Source organism: Telopea speciosissima, unplaced genomic scaffold (assembly GCF_018873765.1).
Source record: "Telopea speciosissima isolate NSW1024214 ecotype Mountain lineage unplaced genomic scaffold, Tspe_v1 Tspe_v1.0106, whole genome shotgun sequence".
Classification (NCBI taxonomy): domain Eukaryota; kingdom Viridiplantae; phylum Streptophyta; class Magnoliopsida; order Proteales; family Proteaceae; genus Telopea; species Telopea speciosissima.
Genome location: NW_025317442.1, coordinates 39,459 through 54,346, shown reverse-complemented (window position 1 = coordinate 54,346; position 14,888 = coordinate 39,459). Strand labels below are relative to the sequence as shown.

At 39.4% G+C, this 14,888-nt stretch overlaps 1 protein-coding gene and 1 long non-coding RNA gene across 3 annotated transcripts in view; one reads left to right on the top strand and one right to left on the bottom strand.

The window, feature by feature from the left end:
* Positions 1-14,888, bottom strand: part of LOC122647646 — a 44,795-nt gene that overhangs the window by 16,642 nt on the left and 13,265 nt on the right. The window lies entirely within an intron of this gene.
* LOC122647647 lies at positions 10,560-14,129 on the top strand. Its single transcript, XR_006330944.1, has 3 exons — positions 10,560-10,669; positions 12,605-12,606; positions 13,950-14,129. It is a non-coding gene; the product is annotated as an uncharacterized LOC122647647 (long non-coding RNA).

Genomic DNA, 14,888 nt, shown 5'->3' with positions numbered 1-14,888 from the left:
AGAGATGGGGAGAGAAGTTGGTTCCTCTAGCTCTAGAGCAATTGCACTAGAGGCAGGGGAGAGGAGGAAGAAACAGAGGCAGGAGGATTTGCTTTTCTGGAGCTAACAGAGTGTGAGGGCAGCCCCAGCAGCAATAGTAGTTGATGACGATCACTTCATTGAGGTCCTTCAGCTGGATCCTTCCATATATAGAACAGGATGCCAGCAAAGAAAGCTAAAGCATGTCTGGACTGATTGGAAAAGTAACATGGGCGACACCGTCTTGAAGTGGTTCTTTTGTCATAGCATCCCAATAAATGCCAATGATGGGACCAATACTACCAGAGCATTCTTGAACTATGGGGGAAGGCTAGCACAGGAGTGAAGGGGCTCGCTACAAACAAACAAATGAATTTTTATTTGCCCCCAACAACTAAAGGAGCTGGAGGAGTACATTGATACATTGAAGGGGACATGGGAAAACTATGGAGTGACTGTGATGTGTGATGATTGGAACAAGTCCACTAGACAACACGTCATCAACTTCATGGACTATTGTGATGGTAAGACCATGGTACTAAAACTCCGAACTCGACCCTGGGAAAATCGAGTGGACTCGAGATATCTCGAGATCTCGGTCGAGTTGGTGCATATTTTTTTTTCAACTTGAAACCTGGTTTCGGTGGGTTTTAGACTTAGTTTGGGTCTGAAACTTGGTACTCAACCTATTTTAGGCCATTTAAACACAATGGCACTATCAGATTTTGCAAAAACAAAGTCCAAATAGGAGTTTCACTTAGTGGGAAACCAGGACAGACACTTATGCCAAAAACCAAGACAAACACAGGACAAACACTTATTTACTTAAGATATTATTCACAAATAAGCAAAAACCCCCTATTTGAATCCAATAAAAATAGTTAAAAAATCAAATTCCAAAAGGAAAAAAATTCAACCCCCTAGTTCAAGAACAAAATCTGGATTTTCGGCAGTAGATGCAATTTTCAACTTTCTAATGCTGGGGTTTTTCTCAAATCTAAAAATTCCATAAATCTTAATATGGTAAAACATTGCTAAAAACCAAAAGTACGATAAAATATTCATTTATTTTGATGTCTAAAAAAATATTTTCATCCAGAGCGTATTTGACAACATTCGCACACACCAAATTAAGTCAATATAAATCAGATTTAAGCAATCTTGGATTTGTTGGAAAGCTTTCAACAAAGCTTACCAACAAGTCCAAGATTGCTTAAATCTGATTTATATTGAAGGAGTTATTTACCGGTCAAACTTAATTTGGCGTGCGCAAATTCTGTCAAAATCGCTCTGAATGAAAATATTTTTTTGGACATCAAAACAAATGAATATTGTTACAAATCAGACACTAACTAATCAGTAGAAGAGTGGAGAAGAGGAGAAGAGGCACACTGCCGAGAGAGAGATGAAGGCAGCCTGCGATAAAGCTTGTGTGTTCTATCGCAGGACCTGGGTTCTATTAATAATAAAGGGCAGAATTAAGGTAAGTTGGTTAGGGGTTTATTATGAAATTACCCCAAAGCCCTTACCAATTAGAACTAAACAAATAAAGACAGAAAAGAAATTAAATAACATAGAACCCCAAAACCCAAAATTACTATGACTAAACTACCCCTAATTCTCAACACTCCCCCTCAAACTGGAGCATATAGATCTCACATGCTCAGCTTGTTACAATATGTGCTAAAATTAGGGGCAAACAACGACTTGGTGAAGACATCAGCTAGCTGATTTGAAGGCAAAACAAATGGGGTCTCAACTAGCTTTTTCAAGACGGCATCCCAAACAAAGTGACAATCCACCTCAATATGTTTAGTCCGCTCATGGTAAACAGGATTACTAGCACTATATATAGCTGCTTGGTTATCACAATACATCTTCATCGGCGTAGGCACAGGAAATCCCATCTCAAGAAGGAAAGACCTGAACCACATCAACTCAGTTGTAGTGTGGGCCATAGCCCGGTACTCCGCCTCTGCACTAGACCGCGCAATAGTAGTCTGTTTCTTACTATGCCACGAGACAAGATTACCCCCAACAAACATACAATAACCTGTAGTAGAGCGACGATCACTTGTCTATCCAGCCCAGTCTGCATTAGAATAAGCAACTAGATCCATATGCCAATTAGGATGATAAATCAACCCTTTACCGGGAGCACCCTTCAAATAACGAAGAATGCGAATGGCAGCATCCCAGTGAGCTTTCTGAGGAGTTTGCATAAACTAGCTCAGAACACCAATAGCAAACGAGATGTCCGGTCTCGTGACAGTGGGGTAAATCAACTTCCCAACTAAACTCTTGTACTGGTGCACATCTTTAAGAGGATCTCCATCATCTACACCAAACTTCTGATGAGGATCCATGGGAATATCCACTAGCTTGGACGCAAGCATGCCAGTATCAGATAAAAGATCTAAAACATACTTCCTCTGGGAAAGACTGATACCTTTATTGCTTCTCACAACCTCAATGCCAAGAAAGTAGTGAAGATCACCTAAATCCTTGGTCTGAAAGTTCTGTTGTAAGTAAGCCTTTACTTCAGCAATGCCTGACCTCATCACCATAAACAATAATATCATCAACGTACACAACCAGAATAACCACCTTGCCACCACAACGACGAACAAACACAAAATGATCAGAGTAACACTATGAAAACCTGCAAGATACAACTGTGGCATTGAACTTCTGAAACCATGCTCTGGGTGATTGTTTGAGGCCATAGATTGCTTTCTGCAACTTGTACACCCGAGTACTATTCTCCCCTTAAGCAACATACCCAGGAGGTTGCTCCATATACACCTCCTCATGAAGATCACCGTACAAGAAGGCGTTTTTAATATCCAACTGAAACAAGGGCCAATCAAAATTAATTGCCATAGAAGCAAGAAGGCGAACAAAATTCAGCCGAGCAACAGGAGGAAAGGTCTCAAAGTAGTCCATACCATAAGTCTGTGTATACCCCTTGGCAATTAGATGGGCTTTAAGGTGCTCAACAGAACCATCCGGAAGGTAATTGATGGTGTAAACCCAGCAACACTTAACAAGTTCCTTTCTAGAAGGTAGATCAACCAAACTCCAAGTTTGACGAGATAAGAGAGCATCCATTTCCAAATCCATGGCCTTCTTCCAACCAGGAAGACGAAGAGCCTCAATATGATTTTTGGGAATAGGGTTGGAAGACAAGGACAAGGCAAAAGTATGAATAGAAGAGAGTAAGTGAGAAAGGGACACATACTTATCAATGGAATATAAAGCAATGGACTTTTGAGTGCAAGAGCGAATACCTTTACGCAAGGAAATAGGTAAATCATCAGTAGAAGGAAGTGGAGCTTCACAAGACAAAGAAGCTGGCAGAGGTAGTGAAAAAACAGGTGGAGTCGTTGGAACCTCTTCTTGGGGTACTGTCTTGTCACGACGCTGATAAACCAGTATTGGTGGGGTAGGGAATGGGACAAGAGGAAGAACAGGAGGAGGAGCATCAACACGCCACTCATCCTCAGAGACAGAGGAGGAGGAAGAAAAATAAGAACAGTCTTCAAAGAAGGTGACATCAGTACTCACAAAATACCTATGGGAGACAGGGTCATAACACTTGTATCCTTTCTGGGTACAAGAATATCCAAGAAAAACAATTAGCGGACCGGGGAGAGAGTTTATTAGAATGAGCATATAGATTGTGAACAAAACAAATACACCCAAAAACACGAGGAGGTAAATGAAAACTGGGCTGACTAGGAAAAACAATGGAAAAAGGGGACTTGTCGGCAAGAACAGAAGAAGGCATTCGATTAATTAGGTAACAGGCAATAAGTACCCCTTCACAAAAAAATTGCTTTGGAACATAATAGTGCTGGGAACCTCAAGTAAATGTCTATTCTTACGTTCCGCCACCCCATTGTGTTGTGGAGTGTAGGAACAGCTAGTTTGGTGAATCATACCATGAGAAACACAAAAATCAGATATATCACGTTGAACATACTCCAAAGCATTATCAGAACAAAAAATTTTAATAGATAATGTAACGATCCAGCCCCTCTATTGGCATGCTATTGTCCTCTCTGGCCCAATGGGCCTCAAGGCTTTAAAACGCATCATACCAAGCCGAGGACTCTACTCTTTATCAATAGCTCAAGATCTCCCTCCCTAGCCGATGTGAGACTAATTTTGCACCCCCTCACTGATCTCCCAAAACCCCCTGGAACTAGGCCGTCTCTTGGTGGGGACACCTCACCGATCTCCCAGGTGGGCCTGTACTAGGCCGTATTCTTGGGGTGTTACATTCTACCCCCTTATGGCTCATCCCTACTGTGGCCTCACCACCGGTGTCAGGAGTTTGCTCTGATACCACTGTAACGACCTAGCCCCTCTATTGGCATGATATTGTCCTCTCTAGCCCAATTTGTTGGCATCTATCCCTGTTTAAAACAGTCATCCCTAAAAAGTAAAATTCTTAAACAACTACAATAAAATGTCTAAACATGTATATCATAGACCTCAGCCAAACTTCCAAGAATAGCAAGGTTCCCTTCAATCCAAGTGATCCTGCTCGATCACAATTTCCTTTCCTTTGTCTTTGGCTCCTTTCTCTGTAAAAACATTTATAATAATGGAATGAGCTTGACAACCCAGTAAGCAAGATAAACAATTATTCATAATCAGACATACACTTTATTTTAATCATTACTAGTGTACATGCATCTTTCATTATTTCCATTTTTCTTTATATCGTTCGCACGATACCCGCTTAACATTCTTAGCCTTAATCTCAACTACTCATTGGAAATGGTTTCCTTCCATGCCGGGCCATGTCTTAGCTAAACCCTCAACACCTCTCAAAGCTTTTTGTGTCGGATCATTTTTTGGCTTTAGCCTCAATACCTCTCAAAACACTAATAATTACCATTCCGAGTCGTTTATTGATTTAGACTTTATTTTACATTCTTTCTTAAACGTTTGACTTTCATTATGTACATGTGTACCTTTCCGTTAATTACTCTTAGCCCTATCTTGAACATGTGCGTATTACATAGGGGCATAATATAGTTGTAAGGCACAACATAAGCATAAACATTCAAATCACGTGTAAAGTTCATAAACAATCATCATGCATTTTTCTCATTCATATTCTCAATTGTACATATAATGAATACTAGTATCTTTCTTTATATATATAAAGTTCTCATTTCCATTCTAACATACACATTTTTATACACTACACACACAAAGCTTATAAGTGCATAAAGTCATTCATTTATCCAATTGATCATTCATATATACATTCATTTAGTAACTATACATTCTAATATGATCGTGTATCGTTAGTTATAGTTCAACGTTTCCAAAACTCCCAACTTTGAAACCGATTTTCAGGTGGCCCTAAGGGTCATCAAAACATCCCATGTATAAGTCATTTTTGGCGTCCAAGGACCGACCAATTTATAGAACAAAGCTATAAGATCAATTTTTGAAAAATCAAAATTTTAATTTTTGGGACCTTTCTGCCTAGGGGACTGGTCGACCGGTTGGTCCCTGGAAGCATGGACCAGTCGACCGGTCCATGTTGCAGAAAAATCTGATTCTTTTAAAAATTTAGGGGAAACTCTCCAAGCTTTGGGGATTTCATCTCCCAGCTTTCATACTTGAATTACCCTACTGAAACCCCACAAAAAGATTTTCTAAAACCCCTCAGAAACATAAAATAATTACTAAATAAATCAATTTAAGAATCAAAAGGAAATACCTTCTCTTTCAAGGAAAAACCCCCAATTCAAGTGTTCTTCCTTCAAATCCTCTATCAAATCATGGAGTCCCGTCAATTCCACAATGATTTAACCTCTTTGTAACCTAAGCAAGAGCATTAAACCTTCAATTTCATAGATCCATCATTTAATTTCAAAAACTAAAACTAAAATCAAGCTTTCTTACCTTCAAATTTAAAATAGGAGATTATCCCTTCAAATCAAGGCTCTAATCCTTCAATTACCCCTTTAATCTTGCTTCAACAACCCTCAATTTCATTAAATCATTCATCAAAACTTCAATCCCAAGCTTTTCCCCTCTCTCTTCTTTTCCCCCCTCTTTCACTTCTTTAGAAATGCTAAGAGAATCTCCAATCGTCTGTCTTAGCTCCTCATAATGAATATTTATAATGCATGGCACTTTTATAAATAACAAGTCTCCTCATAGAAATACCCAAAAGTCAAGCAAAAAGTCTAAACCCTAATCTTAACATCCAATAGTGCTCAAAGATATGGTATCTAGCTAAAGTCTTTTACTAGAATACCCTTAGTTCTATTACTAGGTTAAGATTCACTTAAATCAACCTAAACCAAATGAACCAAAATAAACCCAAATTCACAAATGAGCTCAAAAAAAATATAATACATCATAAACTAGGCCCATAAACAAAATAAAAACCATGGGCTTTTTTAAAAAAAAAACATCATAAGGCCCATACTTAGCCATTAATCAAGAATAAGCCCATAAACCATTTTAACACAAGTAAAATCATAATTACAAGAGAATTTTTACAAAAAACAAGCAATATCGTACAATAGAATCTATCTCCTTCCATTCAGTCCAATCATTCTATAAAATAATCAATAACTGATATTAAAAGACAGTACTTGGGTCGGGGTATTACATCCTCCCCTCCTTATAAAAATTTCATCATCAAAATTAACGTACCTTGATCATCAAACAATTGGGGATACTTTTTTCGCATGTCGAACTCAAGCTCCCATGATGCTTCTTGGCTGGTATGATTCTTCCAAAGGACTTTCACTAACGGGACAACTTGATTCCGCAAAACTTGATCTTTCCGATCTAAGATCTCCACTGGTTCTTCCACATATGAAAGATCTTCCTTTAATTGTAGCTGTTGATAGTTCAAAACATGAGATGAATCACCAACATACTTTTTCAGGATTGATATGTGGAAAACATTATGGACATTGGAGAACTCCGGTGACAAAGCAAGTCTGTAAGCCACTGGTCCAACTCTTTCAAGAACTTCAAAGGGTCCTATATACCTCGGACTCAACTTTCCTTTCTTCCTAAACCTCATAATTCCCTTCATTGGAGCTACTTTCAAGAATACTTTATTGCCTTCATCAAACTCTTATGGTTTCCTTCTCAAATCTGCATAGCTCTTCTGTCTACTTTAGGCTGTCTTCATTCTTTTCTGTATCAATTCCACCTTTTCACAAGTCTGTAGTACTAAATCTGGCCCCAAAATCTGTCTCTCTCCTACTTCAGTCCAGCAAATAGGTGATCGACATTTCCTCACATAAAGTGCTTCATAGGGTGCCATCTCAATAGTGGATTGAAAACTATTGTTGTATGCAAATTTGAACAATGCTAAGTGATCACTCCAATTTCCTTTTAAATCAATTATACATGCTCTCAACATATCTTCTAAAATCTGGATGATCCTTTCTGACTGACCATCAGTTTGAGGATGGAACGCCGTGCTGAAATGCAATCGCGTACCCAAGGCCTTTTGTAAACTCTTCCAAAAGCGAGAGGCAAACCTTGGATCTCGGTCAAAAACAATAGAAATTGGCACTCCACGCAACTTCACAATTTCATTCACATAAAGCTATGCAAGCTTGTTCATTGAGTAGTTAATCCTGATAGGGAAAAAATGGGTTGTTTTTGTCAATCTATCTATAATCACCCAAACTGCATCATAACCTTGCGGAGTCTTTGGTAAAGCTGTAACAAATCCATAGTAATCCGCTCCCATTTCCATTTAGGCAATGAGAGTGGTTGTAAAAGACTAGAAGGTCGTTGATGCTCAACTTTCACTTGCTAACACGTCAAGCACTTCTAAACAAACTCCGCTATCTCCCTCTTCATGTTGTTCCACCAATAGACTTCCTTAAGCTCATGATACATCTTAGTTCCACCTGGGTGAACGGTGTACGAGCTGTAGTGTGTTTCTTCCATCAAAATCTTCTTTAGTTCATTGTCATTGAACACACACAGTCGAAAACATTAGTGGAGATCCTAGATCTGAAGGATAAAGTTTTGCGGAATCGAGCTGTCTCGTTGGTGAAAGTCCTTAGGAGGAATCATACTTGTCAAGAAGCATCTTGGGAGCTTGAGTTCGACATGCGGGAAAAGTATCCCCAGTTGTTTGATGATCAAGGTACGTCAATTTTGAGGACGAAATTTTTATAAGGAGGGGAGGATGAAAGACCCCGACCCAAATACTGTTTTTTAATATTAGTTTATTGATTATTTTATAGAATGACTGGACTGGATGGAAGGAGATCGATTTTACTGTATGATATTGATTGATTTTAGTAATAATTCTTTTGTAATTCTGATTTTACTTGTGTTAAAATGGTTCATGGGCTTATTCTTAATTAATGGCTAGTATGGACCTTATGATGTTTTCTTTTACGGCTCATGGTTTTTATTTGATTTATGGGCCTAGTTTATAATGTGTTATATTTTGGGCTCATTTGTGAATTTGGGTTCATTTTGGTTCATTTGGTTTGAGTTAATTTAACTGAATTTTAACCTAGCAATAGAACTAAGGGTATTTTAGTACGAAGACTTTAGCTAGATATTTTTATCTTTGAGCACTAATGGATGTTAAGATTAGGGCTTAGACTTTAGGCTTGGCTTTTTGGGAAATTCTAAGAGGAGACTTGTTATTTATAAAAGTGTCATGGACTATAAATAATCTTTATGGAAAGCTAAGCCATACAATTGAAGATTCTCTTGGCTTTTCTAAAAAAGGGAAAGAAGGGGAAAAGAAGAGAAAGAGGGCGAAAAGCTTGGGTTTGAAATTTTAAAGAATGATTTGATGAAATTGAGGGTTATAGAAGCAAGATTAAAGGGGTAATTGAAGGATTTGAGCCTTGGTTTGAAGGGGTAATTTCCTACTTGGGATTTGAAAGTAAGAAATCTTGTTTTAGTTTTAGTTCTTGAATTTAAATGATGGATCTATGAAATTGAAGGTTTAATTCTCTTGCTTAGGGTACAAAGAGGTTGAATCCATGTGGAATTGAAGGGACTCCGTGATTTGTTAAAGGATTTGAAGGAAGAACACTTGAATTGGGGGTTTTTCCTTGAAAGTGAAGGTATTCCATTTGTAATTCTTAAATTGATTAATTAAGAAGTTATTTCCAAGGGGTTTTAGAGCATCTTTTTGAGGGGTTTCAGTAGGGTAATTCAAGTATGGAAGCTAGGAGATGAAATCCTCAAAGTTTGGAGAGTTTTCCTTAACTTTTTAGAAGGATCGGATTTTTCTGCAACATGGACCGATCAACCAGTCCATGCTAGCAGGGACCAACCGATCAACCGGTCCCCTAGGCAGAAAGGTCCCCAAAAAAAATGAATTTTTGTTTTTTCAAAAATAATTGCATGGCTTTATTCTATTTTTGGTTAGTCCTTGGACGCCAAAAATGACACATAAATGGGATGTTTTGTTGACCCTTAGGGCCACTCGAAGATCGATTATAAAGTTGGAAGTATTGAAAGCATTGAACGGTAAGTAATGATACACGATCATATTAAAATTTAAGGTTATAAAATGAATGTATTTTTTAATGATCAAATGAACAAATGAATGAGTGTTATTATGCAACTCATAAATTTTGTATGCATAGTATATGAAGATATGTATGTTAGAATGGAAGTGAAAATTTTATTTAAATATAGAGGAAAATGATAATTAGCATTATATGTACGATCGACAATATGATTGAGATAGATGCATAATGATGGTTTATGAACTGTACGTGTGGATTGAATATTTATGCTTATGTTGTACCTCGCAACTATGTTATGCTCCTATGTATTACTCACATGTTCAAGATAGGGCTAAGAGTGATTAAGGAAAAGGTACACATATACATAATGAAAGTCAAATGTTTAAGAAAGAATGTAAAATGTAGCCTAAGTAAATGGACGACTCAGAAAGGTAATTAATGGTGTTTTGAGAGGCATTGAGGCTAAGGCCAAGACATGACCCGACATAAAAAGCTTAAAGAGGCGTTAGGCTTTAGCCAAGACACGGTCCGACATGAAAGGAAACCATTTCCAATGAGGAGTTGAGATTAAGGATAAAAATGTTAAACGGGTATCGTGCGAACGATATAAAGAAAAGTGGAAATAATAAAATATGCATGATACCCTAGTTTTGATTAAAATAAAGAGTATGTTTGATCATGAATGATTGTTTATATTGCTTACTGGGCTGTCAAACTCATTCCATTATCGTAAATGTTTTTACAGAGAAAGGAACCAAAGACAAAGGAAAGGGAATTGTGATCGAGCAAGATCACTCAGATTGAAGGGAACCTTGTTATTCTTGCAAGTTTAGCTAAGGTCTATAATATGCATGTTTAACCATTTTATTATAGATGTTTAAGAATTGTACAAGAGCTAGGTCGTATTCTTGGGGCGTTACATTCTCCCCCCTTATGGGCACAACGTCTCCGTTGTGCCCTCACCACCGCTGTCGGAAGTTTGCTCTGATACCATTGTAACAACCCAGCCCCTCTATTGGAATGATATTGTCCTCTCTGGCCCAATGGGCCTCAAGGTTTTAAAACGCGTCATACCAAGTAAAGGAGTCTACTCTTCATCAATAGCTCAGGATCTCCCTCCCTAGCCGATGTGGGACTAAGTTTGCACCCCCTCACCGATCTCTCGAAACCCCATGAATCTAGACCGTCTCTTGGTGGGGACACCTCACCAATCTCCCAGGCGGACCGGTACTAGGTCGTATTCTTGGGGTGTTACATTCTCCCCCCCTTATGGGCACAGCATCCCCGATGTGGCCCCACCACCAGTGTCAGGAGTTTGCTCTGATACCACTGTAACGACCCAGCCCCTCTATTGGCATGATATTGTCCATCTGTAAATCCTTTAACCTCTGTTTATGTTTTGAGCTAAGAGCCGATCAATTTGAACAAGGTTTGAGGCCCAACATTCGAAAGGCAATGGCTACTTTTCAGCTCAAAACATATAAAGGGAACACCCAACCTGAGGGTGAGGCACCAAAGAAGAAATTTAAACCCAACAACTTTAAAGGAAAATGGATTAAAGATCAAAAGAAGAAATTTCAAGACAAAGGACCTAAGATGGAATGTCCCAAGTGTGGCAAAAGTCACAAGGGAGAATGTTTGATGGGGACCACTACTTGCTTCAAGTGTGGTAAGAGTGGACATTATGCTAGAGAGTGTAGGGTTGGAGGTGGTTATCAAAGGCTTGAAAAGAATGATGAGACTGGTAAGAAAGTTATGGAGAACCAGAAGCAGAAGACTCCTAGTAAACTTTATACCATGACCGCCAAGAATGCTGAGGTTTTACCTACAGTGGTGGCAAGTATAGTTTTCTTTTATGATTTATTGTTGTAATATATATTATGATTCATTTAGGACATAATATATGATTGATGATATGTTCCATATTTAATGTTAATGTTTAACAGGTATAATGAATATTTCTGGTATGCCTGTATATGTCTTATTTAATTCGGGGTCTATGTACTTCTTTGTTTCTTATGAGTTTGCTAGTAAGTTGGATGTGGAACCTAAGAGTATGGATTTTCCTTTGTATGTGTTTACACCTTCTGAACATGTCTTGGAAATGGATATGATCTATGACTCTATGAGTCATGTACTATAGATCTAGATGGAAAGAGACTTGAGGCCAACCTAGTGTTATTTTACATGAAGGACTTTGATGTAATACTAGGGATGGATTGGCTGGCAGCCTACCATGCCAGTGTGTTATGTTTTGAAAAGTTGGTGGTACTTAGACCGATTGGAGAACCAGAATTTAAAGTTTCTGGAGTTAAGATAGGAGCACCACCACCAATGATGATTTCTGCTTTACAAGCTAGGAAGTTGCCAAGGGTTCTTGGGAGCAGTTCATGACACTACAGCTAAAGAATTGTTGATAACTGATGTACCTGCAGTGTGTGATTTTATAGATGTCTTTCCAGAGGATTTACCAAGAATACCTCCAGAGAGAGAGGTGGAGTTTGGTATTGAAATTCCACCCGGCACGGTGCCAATCTCAAAGGCACCATATAGGATGGCTCCTATTGAGTTAAAGGAATTGAAAGAGCAATTACAAGAGTTACTGGACAAGGGTTTCATTAGGCCAAGTGTTTCTCCATGGGGAGCTCCAGTGCTTTTTATAAAGAAGAAGGATGGTACAATGAGAATGTACATCGACTATCGGGAATTAAACAAAGTGATTGTATAGAACAAATACCCATTACCCCATATCAATGACTTATTGGATCAATTGCAAGGAGCTAAGGTCTTTTCCAAGATTGACCTTAGATCAGGGTACCATCAATTGAAGGTTAGAGATGAAGATGTTCCCAAGACGGCGTTCCGGACACGATACGGCCATTATGAGTTTCTTGTCATGCCTTTTGGGTTAACAAATGCACCGGCAGTATTGATGGACCTTATGAACAGAGTGTTCCATGATGTGCTGGACCAACAAGTGATTGTATTCATAGATGATATCTTAGTTTATTCTAAGAGTGAATGAACAACATGAGGAACATTTGAAAGCAGTCTTGCGAACATTGAGGAAAGAGAAGTTGTTTTCAAAGTTCAAGAAATGTGAGCTTTGGCTTGACAGAGCTATTTTCTTAGGCCATGTGATATCAAAGGAAGGCATAATGATGGATCCACGAAAGGTACAAGCAGTAATGACTTGGGCAAGACCGATAAATGTTACAAAAATAAGGAGCTTTTTGGTCTAGCCGGTTATTACAGACGGTTCATTGAAGGATTCTCCAGTACTGGTGTTCCATTGACTAAGTTAACAAGGAAGGGAGTTCGTTTCATATGGTCTGAAGAATGTGAAAGGAGTTTCGAACAATTGAGCAAAAACTTGTAACAGCCCTGGTTTTTACTATTCCTACAGAATCAGGGGATTTTGTCATCTACAATGATGCTTCAAGGAAAGGTTTGTGTTGTGTGCTTATACAACATCGCAACATGGTGGCTTATGCCTCTAGACAGCTGAAGCCACATGAACAGAACTACCCCACTCATGATTTGGAGTTGGCGGTAGTAATTTTTGCACTTAGATATGGAGGCATTATTTGTATGGTGAAAGATGTGAAATCTTTACAGATCACAAGAGTTTGAAGTACATATTCACCCAGAAAGAACTTAACTTGGGACAAAGAAGGTGGTTAGAACTACTGAAGGATTATGATTGTAGTATTAACTATCATCGTAGTAAGACAAATGTAGTTGTAGATGCCCTAAGCAGGAAATCTCAAGATTTCACAACAGCACTTTTGACTAACCAGCCTCACATTTTAGATGATGCGAGGAAGTTAGATTTGGAAGTTGTACTACCCAATGCTTCAGGAATGTTAGCTAGTCTACAAGTACAACTCTCCATCAAGGAGAGGATTAAATCAGAACAGTTCAAGGACCCATTCCTTGAAAAAGTAAAGAAGGAGATTGGTGAGGGCAAACGGGCTGATTTCCATATTGATAATGATGGATCCTTAAAATTTAAAAACTGACTGTGTGTGACTAATGATTTTGAACTAAAGAAGTTTTTTATGGAAGAAGCACACTACAGCCCATACACCGTTCACCCAGATGCATTTAATATGTATCACGAGCTTAAGGAAGTCTATTGGTGGAACATGAAGAGGGAGATAGCGGAGTTTGTACAGAAGTGCTTGACGTGTCAGCAAGTAAAAGTTGAGCACCAACGACCTTCTGGTCTTTTACAACCACTCTCATTGCCTAAATGAAAGTGGGAGCGGATTACTATGGCCCAACCTCTTTATCGGCATGATATTGTCATCTCTGGCCCAATGGGCCTCAAGGCTTTAAAACACGTCATACCATGTAGAGGAGGCAACTCTTTATCAATAGCTCAGGATCTCCCTCCTTAGCAAATGTGGGACTAAGTTTGCACCCCCTCACCGATCTCCCAAACCCCCTGGTACTCAACCGTGTCTTGGTGGGGACACCTCACCGATCTCCCAGGCGGGTCAGTACTAGGCCGTATTCTTGCGGCGTTACATTCTCCCCCCTATGGACACAGCGTCCCCGCTGTGGCCTCACCACCGGTATCGGGAGTTTGCTTTGATACCACTATAAAGACCCAGGCACCCAGCCCCTCTATTGGCATGATATTGTCCTCTCTAGCCCAATGAGCCTCAAGGCTTTAAAACGCGTTATACCAAGTAAAGGAGTCTACTCTTTATCAATAGCTCAGGATCTCCCTCCCTAGCCGCTGTGGGACTAAGTTTGCACCCCCTCACCGATCTCCCAAAACCCCCTGGTACTAGGCTGTCTCTTGGTGGGGACACCTCACCGATCTCCCAGGCGAGCCGGTACTAGGCCGTATTCTTGGGGCGTTACATTCTCCCCCCCTTATGGGCACAGCGTCCCCGCTATGGCCTAACCACCGGTGTCGAGAGTTTGCTCTGATATCACTGTAACGACCCAGCCCCTTTATTGGCATGATATTGTCCTCTTTGGCCCAATGGGCCTCAAGGCTTTAAAATGCGTCATACCATGTAGAGGAGGCTACTCTTTATCAATAGCTCAGGATCTCCCTCCCTAGCCGATGTGGGACTAAGTTTGCACCCCCTCACCGATCTCCCAAACCCCCTGGTACTCAGCCGTGTCTTGGTGGGGACACCTCACCGATCTCCCAGGCGGGCCAGTACTAGGCCGTATTCTTGATACGTTACAAATAAACTAAACTGAGTTTTAATTTCATTATAAAATTTTTGAAATACAAAGAGAAACTTGAAACGATCCTTCAAGAGGTATAACCATGTGAGACGAGAATGGTCGTCCAAAAATGTGACAAAATACATGAAACCACTCCGATTCTTA